This window comes from Hemibagrus wyckioides, linkage group LG10 (assembly GCF_019097595.1).
Source record: "Hemibagrus wyckioides isolate EC202008001 linkage group LG10, SWU_Hwy_1.0, whole genome shotgun sequence".
Lineage (NCBI taxonomy): Eukaryota > Metazoa > Chordata > Actinopteri > Siluriformes > Bagridae > Hemibagrus > Hemibagrus wyckioides.
In genome coordinates, this window is record NC_080719.1 from 17,109,099 (window position 1) to 17,123,573 (window position 14,475).

The window sequence follows — 14,475 nt, forward strand, 5'->3', positions numbered from 1 at the left end:
CTGTCGTATGTGGATAGTTTTATACCAGACAATGCTAAAGGTCCAGACTGTAGATTGTGAGTGTGTGATAACTTTGTAAGTTATGTTTACATTCATTATGATACATTGTTCAGGGGAAACGGCACTCCAGCACATGCGAGCTAGGGAGTGTGTGGCACAGTCGACATCACTTCCTGCGTGAGTCATTTCCTGTTAATAAGTTGGGGCATGTGTTAGTGGTAGTGAGAGAAAGTTGGTCCAGTGGGATCATGCCCAGCTGTGTATGGCATGAACTCGGCCTTTTGCGCGATGGCGGCGCACCAGGGCGCAGTCTGCTGAGTCAACAAGTGTTTGTTCATTTAGATAAAGAACAGCAGGCTCTCAGCTCTCTGCTGCTCTGTTTACAGAGTCACCAGACACACACACACACACACACAGACTATTGTTATTTCTATCATAGTGTTTTGCAGCAGTGCTTTTGAAGCTCTTCTTACACATACAGTTCTGATTTAAAACACGTCGATAAAGCTAAAGGACATTAGCCCATTTCTTGCTTACTCGGATAATTAAACAGAATGAGGCTCCTTGTGAACAAGCACTGATCACGACTGAATAAATGCTTATTTGAGGACGTAGCCCCATTCATTATGTAAATGCTGAATCTTTTGTTATTCATCATCCCAGAGTTTGTGTGGATCTGAAGAGCACAGAGCTTTTGATACACACCTCTCAAAGGATAACAGATGGCTGTTTACACACCAAAGCTAAAGTCACGGGGCTGCATCATACTTCTGCAAGAATTTGCACAAAATTTCCCAACTTCAAACATACACAATGTATGAAACTCGTTTTTGCAATAAACACAGCTGTTTTTAGGAAGTGGTTTCTAACTAAAGGGTACTGTGAAAAACTATTTCACCAAAAACTGTGACAAACTTGTATGTATCGCATTTGTACAAATGAGTGTTAAAGAACTTGCTTAAGGATCCACCAGGGGTATCATTGTGGGTCTTTGAGCTAACATCCTTCTGAGCAGGAATGCTAACACCTTAAACACTGAACTATGAAATTCCACAAACTGCCAAAAAAATGAATATAGTACAAATATACATAGATATGCTCGCTCTCTCTCTCTCTCTCTCTCTCTCTCTCTCTCTCTCTCTCTCTGTCTCTCTCTCTCTCTCTCTCTCGCTTCTTATCTCTCCACCCCTAGCTATGAAGATGAAGGGTTTACATTTTAATTCTCAACCATTACTGTTGGATACGACACAACATGGTCACCACGTACAATAACACTGGAATTTAAATGACTAAAACTGAAACTAAAATCTATCTAAAAATGTACAGGAAAATAATACTAAACTGAATATCGAATGAAAACTTAAAATAATTTTGAATTCAGAATTGAAAGAAATCGTATTTATAAATACAGCCGCAAGCATTTATTTCATATCTGTGGGGTCCAAGCAAGTTACACAAAACACTATAGAAACCGTAGATGAACACCGGCTCTACTATATACACCGTATGTTTCCCGTCTCATCATATAAGCATGGTGGTTAGAGTTGGACAAACTTATGCCTCATTCTTTCACTATCAAGAGCTCTTGCAGACATTAAAGTCATGTAATGTAAAAGAGCTGCAAGCCAAGAGTCATTTCTACCAGTGGTGCAGACTGCATACTGTGGAATATGTAAGCAAAATGCAGTAATCAGTGGTGTCTGCTCCCTAATGGCTCTCTAAAAGGCACAGTTTAGCTCCGAGTCTCTCCTTCACCCTGCTGTAATGGGTCAGATTGATCGACTTTGGCTGAAATGACGGCAATGACTGGCCTGCTAATGTGATTGTCCCCTGGTGTTAAAGCCTGAGGCAGTCTTGCATCCAATTCCCATTCACAGCATTGGGGACAGAATTAAAGTGGAAGGTCAAAATTGGGGTAAAGTGCACTGTTTTGGAATACTGATGAGCTTTCCAACGTAGTTTTGTTAAAAAAGGATAATAATTGACGTACTTCGTTAAAAGTTGGTTTTGTGCTAAACTTAATGATCATTTCTTTGTGTGAATGGTTTTGTAGCTAAGCTTAGCTATAACAAATAAATATAATAAAATACACTTTAGGTCCTTTCATTGGGAGATCAGGTTTGAATCTCAGCAATGCCCTAGCCGTTTGATGGAGGGAGCCAGGGGGCAAATTTGCCCGAGATTTATAGTTTCATAGGGAGAGATTTTCTCGATCACAGCAGCGCCAATCAAGGATAAGGAAAAGGTCAGCTAATGTGCTCTCCTGAGAGTGTTATTCTGCATGGTCATGCAGCCTGAGCAGCAGTTTTGAAAAGATGTGTTTGGCTGGCTTCACATGTCTCAGAGGAAGTGCAAATTAGCCTTCATCCTCCCTGGTTGGTAGCTATCTTGTGATAAGAGAAAGCTGGCTGGTGGTTAGGAATTAGCAAGCGAATTTCTTTCTAATAATTTTTTTTGGAAAACAATAAGGAAAAACATCAGTTAAAAAAATACAGGAAGTTGATATTAAAAATTAGTATTATACAATTTTTGAGGATTGTGCTTTAAAATTGATATTCTTGGAGTTAGATGTTATTCTCATTCAGATTTGCCCAAAGAGTCTTTGAAAAGAACCGTAATTATTTTTAAGCAGATGTTCTGCCAAAAAATGTTGCTTATCAAGGCAAACTCCTCCCAAAAGGAAAGAGCAGAGATACAGCAGTGTTTAGAAGTGTCCACATTAACAATATTCCATGTTCTGAATATTGCAGTTTCTGAACAGGAGTCATGGGATTATAATATCCCAGGCAGTAAAGCTTTCTTATAAGGCCCTCGTGCGTTATATTGTGAGTTATATCTGTTAAAACTTCTAGCTGGAATCTTTCACTGTCTGGCGGCTGTTAAACAGAGCCTTCTTCGTGTTTTTCGTGCACCTCGGTTGAGGCATTTCCTGTTCGGGAATCACTGCCAGCTACAGCAGCAGAGGCAGCTCTCTAATTCCAAACACCAGCAGACCACAAGAGCAATAAAAGAGATACTACATCTTAAAAGTGGTGTAGCAGACATGGGGAATATTATGTGCAGTAGATTTCATGTGATGTTTTTATTACTTGTATGTAGTTCGACTCAAAAAGTAGAACAAATCTTAGCATTACTTTATAACGTTGCGTATTTTATAATGTGTGCGGCACTGAGACACAATTTCAGAGATGAACATTTTCTTGTAAATGTCGTATTCTGTGTGGTAAATTAGGTTCAAATCCAAATTTAGTTCTCAAATGATTCCTTGGACCAAAACTATGGCACATGTGGGCCGAGGTTTCTTCAGTTCCCCACTCACAGCTTCACTTCCTATCTGCAGTTAGTTCTCATTTACCATCTGATCCACAAATATGGAAGGAAGTTGCAGAAATTGTTGGTTCCTCTGGTGAGTCCATGTAAACTCAAATGTTTATGGCTATCTGACTTCACACCCAGTTGTGGCTCTTCCCCAAACTGTTGCCAGTGCCATGTTGGAAGCATACAACTCTGTAAAGATGTCTTTGCATGCTGTAAAACTTTTAAGTTTTCCCTCCACTGGGACTAAGAGGCTCAAACCAGATAAAGTATGACAATACTTTTGTGCACAAAGTGAGCTCTGGTTGGAGTGGAAGAACTCGAGGGTCCTGCACTGACCACATTTGAGGTAATTGAGGTAATTGTAAGTTGCTCAGAATATGGGTGTCTGCCAAATGCTGTAAATGTAAACATCAGACCTTGCTAATGCTCTTGCTGCTAAATGAACACAATGCTCTGAAATCTAACCTCCATTCTTCCTTCCCAGAAGACTAAAGGTTATTATAACAGCAAAGGGCGACTAAATCTGCTCTGGGACATTCCACATGCACAAATGGGTATGGTGGCCAGGTGTCCACAAACATTTGCCATATAGTGTAGCTAGCTTTTAGTCCCAGCCAGGCTACGATTCCACTGAGGGAACACTAAAACCTTAAGCACAAACAACAACAACAGATTTCCCTCTTGTAAAGTAAATGAGCAAGCATCCCGAGAACACTGTTGAACCCTGTTTTTGAAACAAGATGACTGAAATGGGAAAATAAAAGCAGATAATTATTTTGAATTGTTTAAATTGAGCTTTAAGTGTTAACAGTTTGCTAGTTAAACAATATCACTGTTGTAACTTCAGGCAAGGGACTGCTGGTGTTCTCTCAGGCAGTTTCTGTTATTACAGTCTTGCTGCAACTAGAGTTTTACATAACCATGATCCTGTGTTCTAACATACACACAGAGCCGTTAGGTGAAACACTGAAACCCCTCAATGGTGGGAAATGGATTAGGATGCAAAACAGCTCCAAATGCAACGAGATCAAATGACATTACAAACCACGCTGACCCCCAAAATTTTATTTATTTTGTTTTAATGTAAATTTCTCTCAGTTTCAGGGTGTTGCTGGGCTTTTTAACAGACGTGAGATCTCATGATGTCATCTTTGCTTTTGTTTCTGTTTCTCTCCTCGTTTGGCACAAGTTAAGACACTCAGGCTGCTCGCCTGAGAGAAAGCTGCACCTCAGGCAGAGAGCGAGAATGCACAAAAGGAACATGCGTGTTTGCGGTAGTTTTTTCTTTTTTTTCCCCCCTCATGCAGTTTCACAAGGCTTAACCAGACATATGCAGTGACGCACACTCAGCTCCCAGTGGTAAACATACTTGTTTATCGCTGCTCTAGTTAAGCGCATGGATATTATTTTCAAAAAGCTCTGCTCTAGCCAAGCAGCTGTCTTCTCATTCTTTGGATTGCTCATAGTTTCAGGATGAGCTGTGTTTCATAACACATGTCTTTAGTATTCTCCTATTTCACCGCCTGTTGCACTTTGACTGCAAACTGCAAACCACATGCTTTTCACATGCAGCGTGCCTTTGAGGCATAGAAGAGCCTCTGAACCTCAGATTGCACTGTTATGCTGCGTTCACACATTCAACAGATTTATCGCTGTCTCTGTACTATGAAGTCACCAATAGGTGTTTCCTACTACTGGTTGCCATAGTGATAGTGTTTATCAGTGGGTGGTACAACTAGCTTTCAAAATCAGTGTTTTTGCTGTTAAAATGAAACAATCCTGCAGGGAGGTTCGTATATCGTATAGCGTATAGCGTTTGTATATCAATTCAGCAGGGTATATCTGCACCACATCATAGGAGATTCATGGATCACGTTCGCTCTACTGTCTTCGCTCCAATTTTGTCCTAAAGTTACTTTTCTCAACTTTGTTGCGTCATTGGACACGCCCACATCAAGTCGCTGACCATCGTTGTCGCTCTAATTGAAAATGAACGATCTCCGGTCACGGTGTCGCTGTGATTCATTGATCCTGATGCGTATTCTGACAGGGTTTTGTTTGGTTCCTGTGTGTACAGAGGCACAGGTCAGCGGTCTTGTCAATTTACTTTTCAAGCAAGGAACACAACGGCACGCTGCATCATTTAAGTAAATCAACAACATTGGGTGTTGTGGCCTGATGTGAAGCTATAACAGCGCCTCAGAAAGTGTTTTGATCCTCTTACACCACAGCACTGAAGATTTGTATTTCTCTAATGAATACGTTTAATGCCATGGAATGTTTATGAGTTCATAAGATACTTCCTGTTATCATTACATTGCATGAGCCATGAATAGCCATTACACTGGCAGCCTGTCATTTTTCTCTCTGTTGAAATCAATCAATCAGTCAATCAATCAATAATTCATGTTTTCATTCTACAGAGAAACCATATACAGTAAACTGCTCCGTGTGCCTCGTGTGTACATTCAGATGTACGAGGTTCCTCTCAACACTTTAGTTCCTGTCTGCGGTTAGCACTCGTTCATCCTGTTAATTTTGTGCTAAAATTGGAAGGAAAACCACAGTCTCGTATTGTCTGGATTATGTACATTATAAAATGCATTTTAAACAAAAGTAACACGAGTATGTGAGTAAATTGGATGCGTTATATGAATTGTATGCAGTCACAATGAGAGAGAAGCACAGAGGTAGTGGTTACTTGTTATTGTGAATGCAGGGTAAAGAGATTTAACGAGGATGAGAAAAATATCAGATATCAGGCTTCTGTAACACAGTTATGCCTAAAATGCCTGTGAAGTTTAAGTATTAGTAGTTATAGCTTGTCACATCGTCACTCGCTCCATTCGACCACTGATTAGACCTTTTAAATGTGGCCATGCCAAATAAGGAGACGCAAACTGAAGTGTCTCATTTCTGTGTCATATAACTGCTATAAAAAAGAACCACAGGATCTTTATTTTCATACGAAGTTTATATGGGTTGGAGTGTGTGTTCGTTTAGCGTTATCTGTATTATGTTAATTAGGTGGTGTGTGCCATTGCTTTACAGCTTTTGTGGAGATACTTTGTGTGTTCTTGCTGTGTGTTCTGAAGACAGCGAGAGGGCAGGAGACCAGGCTGCAGAGCACTTCTTCATTATTTATAGAACACGTATTTTGCTAGCTTGTAACCAGGGCAGTGGGCAGAATTTATGACCTGCAGCTGCATACAGTGTGTGTGTGTGCGTGTGAGTCAGTGTGTACCTAAAAGCATATGTGCATGATGGTCATTTATGCAGGTTTCTGAGTATAGGGTTGTACAGATTTGTGTTTTGGTGCACTGCTGTGATTAATTAAACAGGGATAATTTCACCCCACCAGTTGTTTCTGTCAATGTCTGCTTGTGCTGTCTCACTTTCCTAAATAGAGCTTGGGCTCTGGGGAGCGAGCTGGAAGTCTCCGCTCCTTCATTTTCTGCATTTCTGAAGCAGCAGCAGCAGCCACCCGGTGCTTAGAGATCTGTGTGTGTGTGTGTGTGTGTGTGTGTGTGTGTGGGTTACTCAGATGCGTCAGCATGTTCTGAGTGCGTCCCCTGGTGAATGGGCAGGCAGGATATCATTCATTCATTCATCCTCAGAGTCCTTGAAGGAGCATCTCAAGCACATAGATAAGACTCCAAATGAACATTGTGGCTGTTTGTAGGGTGTGTGTGTTCATGTGTGTGTGTTCATGTGTGTATTTTTTTCTGATTTCAGATTTTTCTGTATGCGTGTGTGTGTCCCTGTGTGTGTGTATGTGTGTGCATGTGTATATGTGTGTGTGTGTGTTTGTATGCATGTGTTAGTTCAAATGTGCCTATGTGTGTGTGCCTATTTGTGCCTGTGTGTGTATGTGTATGTGTGTGTATGTATGCTTGTGTGTGTGTGTGTGTGGGGGGGGGGTATATGTGTGTGTGTGTGTCCATTTGTGTGCTGGTGTGTGTCTCTGTGTATGTGTCCCTGTGTATGTGTCCCTGTGTGTGCCTGTGTGTGTGTGTATATGTGTGTCCCTGTGTGTGTGTGTGGTGTGTGTGTCCTTGTGTGAGTGTGTATGTATGTGTATATATGTGTTTATTGAGGAAGTACAGTGATGTGGTTCTGAGTAGAGGGCAGGGTTGTGCTGTGTTGTGCAGTGGTTTGCTGACTGGAGGTATGAACATCTGTTTAAACATTTAGCACAGCAAAGCATAAAAGCGGTTCCTTGAGCATGAATGAATGGTTAATTTATTACAGTTTTTTCCCCTGCAGGTGCAGTTGTTTAAAAACGCTGCAGATTCTAAGCTATGCAGTGATCATGACGAGGATCCGATTTCTGATTTGCTTATATAGTCCGAACTTGTCCTTTTAAAACAATATGCCCTGATCCTAGGAGCATTTCTCAAGTCATTATTTCCTGCCTGTGTCGCTGTAGAATGAGTCACAAGGTGTCGAAGGGAATCATTATAAAGCAGTGACTGTAACAAAAAGTAACCAGTAACGTTACGAAGGAACGTCTTATTGTCTTATGGAGAGATGTGATATTAATCATTCACTTTAATGCTTCATTTTATTTACTTTTTACCAGCAACACTGACATGGTACATTTCACATGGTACGTTTCTTTTTGTTTCTTTTTGTTTCTTTTTACCCTTTGCCAGTTTCCATGCACTACCCAACCAGGCACAGTGAAGGCTAATGTGCAGGCTACAGGTCTCTAAACATTTTTGCTCAGTCAAAGGAAAGAGTGATACCATCCTTCCCATCAGATAGCACAGCCAATTACTTTCTCTCAGTCTCCGAAAAGCTGCTTACATTCAAACAAATAATATTCTTTTAATATTCTAACTGATAGCTCAGTTGAACTCCATCTATCCTCCCAGACCTCAACCCCTACTACACACCTTTATTGTAATAGAGTGAATGCCTCCTCGTGGTCCAGCGGCAAGATCACGTGCGCTCATTGCCGTGGCCTGGGTTCAATTCTGGGCAGGGAACTAACCACTCTCAGTGCCGGGCCCAAGCCTGTATAAAATGGGAGGGTTGCATCAGGAAAGGGTATACGGTGCCAAATCGAACCATGCAGACCAAATGATCTGCTGTGGTGACCCCGAAAACAGGGAACAGCCGAAAGAACAAAAACACTGTAATAGAGTAAACTAGTCCAGGCATAATCATGCCTGGAAAGGTGCCAAAGTAACTTGCATAACTTGACCTCTGTAAAGTATTTAATATTCAGTGAAATATTATACAGAAATAACGGGTATACCTTGTGTTCCTCCCAAACAGTGGCCTAGAATGTCATCAAAGCGTATTATATAGCTGTTTCAATTCTGGGTAATGTCTGCTTTTTAAGTTCTTTTCACCGACCCGAGCATCCTTTCTCCTCAGTGTCAGATGAAGATGAAAATGCTTTTCAGACGATTGTGCTGAGGCAAGAACTCTACTTCTCGCTGTGCATTTAATAGTCACACCTGGATGAGGTTTTGCTGAGATGGAAACAATTTGAAAACTCATTAAAAACACAATCAGCATGATTAAAAAGCTTGAACTTGCTGACTGGGATCACATGCTCCATGTTGTTATGGTAACGCTGACACTGAACCATTTGAGCTGAGGGCATGAGTGATGGAGGAAGGGGGCGGGGCTTCATCATGGTGTACAGTATTATATATTACATACAGTATATATATAATACAGTGTATTATATGTTACACACAGGTTATAGTAAATGGATTGTTATATTGGAAGTTTTTATTGGAAAACATTGCAGATTTTTATGTCTGTTGGTTCATCTCCTGTTATGCTTTTGTGTAAGATTTAAGATGTATTTAATTCTGAAGCTCCTATGCAAAATGCTGGCAGGTCTGATAATATCCTAGACGTATTTGGTGTAGTTCATTGCAGGGTAACATCATGTAGAGACAATTACATCCTTATGTTACACAAACCTAATAACAAGCAACCGAAAGACGACACAATGGTCTTGAATTGGAGTTTATGTACTGACGCTGCTCAAAATTAATAAATTGCAGCAGTCACTTGACACTAAGTAGTTGATATAATCATTAAAAGTTTTGCAGTCCTATAGTGTTACACTTAATAAGCAGTCATGAATTTCCCAAACATGACTTAATCTGACACTAAAAAACAAGAGGAGAATCTAAGTGAGAAATAATGATGGACCTATAAAGCATGAAATGAATGCAGCGCAGTCACAGACGGGGACAGCTGCGCCTCTTTGTGATTTAATCCAGCTCCACGTTTCAAGGTAAATCGGAACTCTTCCCTTTAGAGCACGCTTTTCAAGGCCACATCTTTTCATTGAGATTCAAATCACGTCGTGACCGACACTTGAGAGTCGGCTTGTACTTTTCCCACTGTTCCGGATCTGCAAGCTTTCCTTTCCCGCTTGCCATAATAAAGCACCAAAGAGCACATTATACTTGATATACGTATTTTCTTTTTTAGATGTCTTTCCATCTCTTTTTTTCTCTGAGGGAAAACAGAGCACCTGTTTCTTCAGGCAGGCTAATTAGGCAGTTTAGCGTAGGAGTTGCTAGCAGTTAAGTGCTGTTTGTGTGTGAGAAATGCGATGAGGGAGAGAGAGTGAGATGCTGGCTGACCCCTCAGTGATTTTAGAAAGAGAAAGGCCTGAATGTGGGCGATTGACAGAGGTCACCTGCGGCAGGTTGTGCATCTTAAAATCTTTCAACCAGCCCACAGTACACCCCCGTGAAACGGTGGACAAAACACTTATTATTACTGTAAAAATGCTTTGTGACAGCGTGCATACAATAGGAAACAGATATCACTTTATTGTTTGTAATCCAAATGCTCAGGACACTGGTCAGAATCACGATATTGCAATATTACTCTCATTGACAAGCATCTGTTTAGCAACATTAGCTAAGCTGCTCAGCTATTTAAAGCAGCATCATGTTAATATTGCTATTATAAGGGGTAGTACCTATATTTGCTAGCAAGCTAGCTATCATCGTGCTACTATACATTATAATTATAATCAGTACCTCTGTTTGCTAACATTATGCTATTTATCATATTCTCTAAAGCTAGCAAGCATCCTAATATTAAGCTAACTATTACAGATATTCTGCAATTAAAGCCAGTAGCCTATTTATATTCATCAACAAGCTAGTTAGGCACTAGTTAGGCTAAATATTAGTCTATATCTGTCACATTATGTTTGCTAGCACACTAATAAACATTAGGATTATTATATTGTCCAAACCAGCAACCAGGTTTGCTAGTAAGGTAGTTATTAGTAGTCTAATTATTATAATCGGTGAAACAGTAACCGTAAAGGTTTGCTAGCAAGCGCTCACTGCACACTGCAGATTGTGGCTGATAACAAAGCCTGAGCTTGGATATACTCTACATTTTGGATAGCATTTTGTAAAACTTTTTAATGCAGCATTAGTGTTTGGTTGGCAGCTTGTGAGTGAACCTAAATTTTAAGGAAATGGAAATGGGGAAAATGAGGAAATGGTTTCAAGTAGCATGATATGATATTTTTTCTATATTGTCCACTTGATTTAGCCAGTCATGAGAAGCATTTGTGCTAGCTGGACTGGTCATGTCCTGAGTGAGACAGTTTTTGAAAGCTGGCACCATTGGTAACTTCTCCTAACTTGCGGGAAATCAGTGTCTTACATAAGACTCTGGATCTGCAGAGTGTGAAGAGTTCTCCTGAACTCCACACACCGTTTGCATTTTTTCCCATGCTTCCTGGCATACGGATTTCGACTCTTTCCACTCCGCTCTGCCCGCTCGGGGCCTCTCAAAGTCCAGTGGTGAATAGTTTCGGTCAGGTGGCCGTGCTTTGTGCTGAGTTAGCTCGCACATTTCTCCCTGTTCCTCCGTCAATGGCCCACTCTGTTTAGGAGAGATGTTTTGGTGCTAGTGAATGCAGTTTTTCTCGCCCACAGTTGCCATGTGACTGTTCGTCTTTGTGTGCGTGTCTAGTGTTAGGGTTCAGTGAGTTTATGCTTGCAACTTTGTGGGTGAGTGAGTCTTTGTTAATTATGAATGCACTGAATGTTCATCCAATGACTGTATTTGGCTGACAATAAGACGAAAGTGTGTGTATTGGAGCGAGTAACGAGTAAGAACGCAGGCTATTTTGACAAAATATGTTTAGCAGTTTCCACTGTTCGGCTTGATGACGTGCAGAGAAATTCTCCATCATGCAAGAACACAACACCCTGATGAATAAGCAGTTTACTAAAGAAGATGGATCTGCTGCAAAAACAATGTGAATGCTGTTTATTGCTATATGAAAGTTTCTGAACAAGTGCAGCTGTACATTTATTCCAATCTGAATTAACCTCATTAACACTGTATTTTTGCTTTTACTATAATAGCTCAACCAGGGAACCAAAAAAAAAAATGCAAAATGAAGTGTGGAACATAAATCTGTTGAATAAAAATCAGACGTTTTTATACAGGACACAGTGCAATAATTTCAGGCTGTGTATGGTTTAACGGCTTATCCATCATGCTGTGCGTTCGTAATTTGGATGCATAATTTGCTACAAAAAAATTTGGCAAAAAATATTTGTACTTAGAATTTTTCCCAGACATGGCGTACAGCCACAATTCTCAGTGCTTCACTTCTGAAGATCATATTTTATTGTGTATTAAAAAAAAAATGAAGTGGCTGATGTGGTGGTTTCAAATTAGACAGAAAAACGAAACAGGTACAGAAGCATCAACACTTTACCTTCATCTAGAAATCAATATTTTAGTAACATGCAAATCGAACGCCCCCACCCCCCCCAACCAAACTGACATGTTCCTGGTGACATTTGCGTACAGGAACATGATTGGTTCTTATATTTGTATCATGCTACATTTGCATACTAGAATATGATTGGTTCTTATATTTATATCATGCTGCATTTGCATACTAGAATATGTTTGGTTCTTATATTTATATCATGCTGCATTTGCATACTAGAATATGATTGGTTCTTATATTTATATCATGCTGCATTTGCATACTAGAATATGTTTGGTTCTTATATTTATATCATGCTGCATTTGCATACTAGAATATGATTGGTTCTTATATTTATATCATGCTGCATTCAGATACTAGAATATGATTGGTTCTTATATTTCTGAAATGCACCAGATTTGCATATTAGAACATAACTGGTTCTTATATTCATGGCATGTGCTATATTTGCATACTGGAACATGATTGGTTGTTATTTTTATGACACAATAACACTCAGCCGGTGATATTACATGATATGGGATGGAGGAAGGGATCTCATTTCTGAATTTCTGCTGTCTCAGCATGGATGAGTCATACTTCTGCTGATGAGAAGACAAAGCAATGGACAGAGAGAGAGAGAGAGAGAGAGAGAGAGAGAGAATGTGATGTTGTATCAGAGACTCTGTCAGTTGTTAGCCGTTGAGGTGTGAATGTGAGGATGGACGTCCGGTCTAGACTGGATCAGTCTGCAGTCTGAAGCACTGTGACAGTTCAAAGATCACAGCAATGTGGTGAACTCTTTCTGAACTTGAACTCTTAACCCCCATCTCTTTCTGTCTTTCATTTTCTCTCTTCTTTTTCTCATTACTACAACGTGGCACTTGTTTCCGTCAGTAGATGAAAGCTTCCTCCTGTAGACCTTGTATAACATTCTGCTTCTTTAATAGCTATGAACCGTTATGCTTTAAATCATTTACCTCAGTCTCCTGCATCAGAGCTGTTTGACTAAAAGTCGTGAAGATTCCTTACGTCCATGCGTGAGTTTATTAATCCCAGTTATTATCAATGCCTCAGTTATTCATTTTGATTGAATCTGCTTGTGAAATCCTGAACAATTTAAATCTGTGAGCAGGATAAAGTCATGTCTGAAGATAGTCCTAATGCACACACATATTCTCTATTCTGTGTACATTATGTGTTCATCAGTGAAAGCTCGCCTAATCATTTCAGAAAGAGTTGTTGTCCTTCAGCTGCTCTCTGTTAAGGGTCACCACATCAGATCATCTGTTTGATTTTGCACAGGTTTTACACTCCCATTTTATCCAGGCTTGGGGCTGACAATGAGAGTTAACCCCTCAGTGGCTGGGTAGGTTCCCTGCCTGGGAATCGAGCACGGGATCCTGCCTCTGGAGATCCTAAATATACCAGAAAGAGTCAATTAAATAATTAAATCCTTCCTTTATGACTTCTGTAGTAACTCAGTAAGATGTGTTGCCTTTAGCTAAATCATTTACATAAATACATGTGATTGGTTGTAACAGAGTTTCTGCTTTAGAAGCTGAGTCGGTTCATGTTTAGAAAACTAGAGATGGCGAGTAGTTGAGTGCAGTTTTTTTGCTCTGCTATTTGTCTTGTACTTGGATCAGTTCACTGAAAGATATATCTGAGTCCAACACTTGATGACCGTCGTACTACAAGATAGAACATGAATTTTTCCCAACGTGTGGCTCAATCAAAACTTCACCTTTGTGTGTTTTTCCGCTTGCGGTTTTGTCTCATCTGCCTCACGTCTAATACCAAATGCAAATGAGCACACTGTGCTAAAACCTCACCATAACAAATAACACACTGCTCGATCTCTCACCTCGAAAAGAAAAAGCATCTGCAGCTTACTAACCACAGAGCGAGAAAAAACCCCACATGTGCAAACGCTACAGTATCTGCTGAGTCACTGATATCATCATGCCGAGGTGTGTCCTCCTCGTGAGAGAATTGTCTCGTAAACTCTGTCTCAGCAGGAAGATAGTGGTTAGAACATGACAAATGATGAGTGTTGTGTGGGATTTGTGTTGCGAAAGAAGGGCATGCACCAATGGCACTATTGTTTACTGTGTGAGTGGAGATGTGAGTGTAGGTGTGCAGAATGTTTTGTTACTGGCATCCAGGTTGTGCAACATTGGAAGGTGTTCAGACAATCAAATCTGTACATGTTTGGCTAACGTTTAGGAGGTGCAGGAAATTGGCATGAAAATATCTGTGCAATATGTGATATATTTGTAAAATAATGCAAATAAAAATGAAACAAAATAAAATAAGATTTGTACACCCTGACGTTAAAGGACGGATAATAAAATATATTATTGTTATAGATGTTTATTGTCATTATTATAAATGATAATTTAATGACATTAGATCACAAA

At 40.0% G+C, this 14,475-nt stretch overlaps 1 protein-coding gene across 2 annotated transcripts in view; it reads left to right on the forward strand.

Moving 5' to 3' along the window:
• The window catches only part of si:ch211-126j24.1 (phosphofurin acidic cluster sorting protein 2), a 73,283-nt gene that overhangs the window by 15,377 nt on the left and 43,431 nt on the right, over nt 1–14,475 (forward strand). The window lies entirely within an intron of this gene.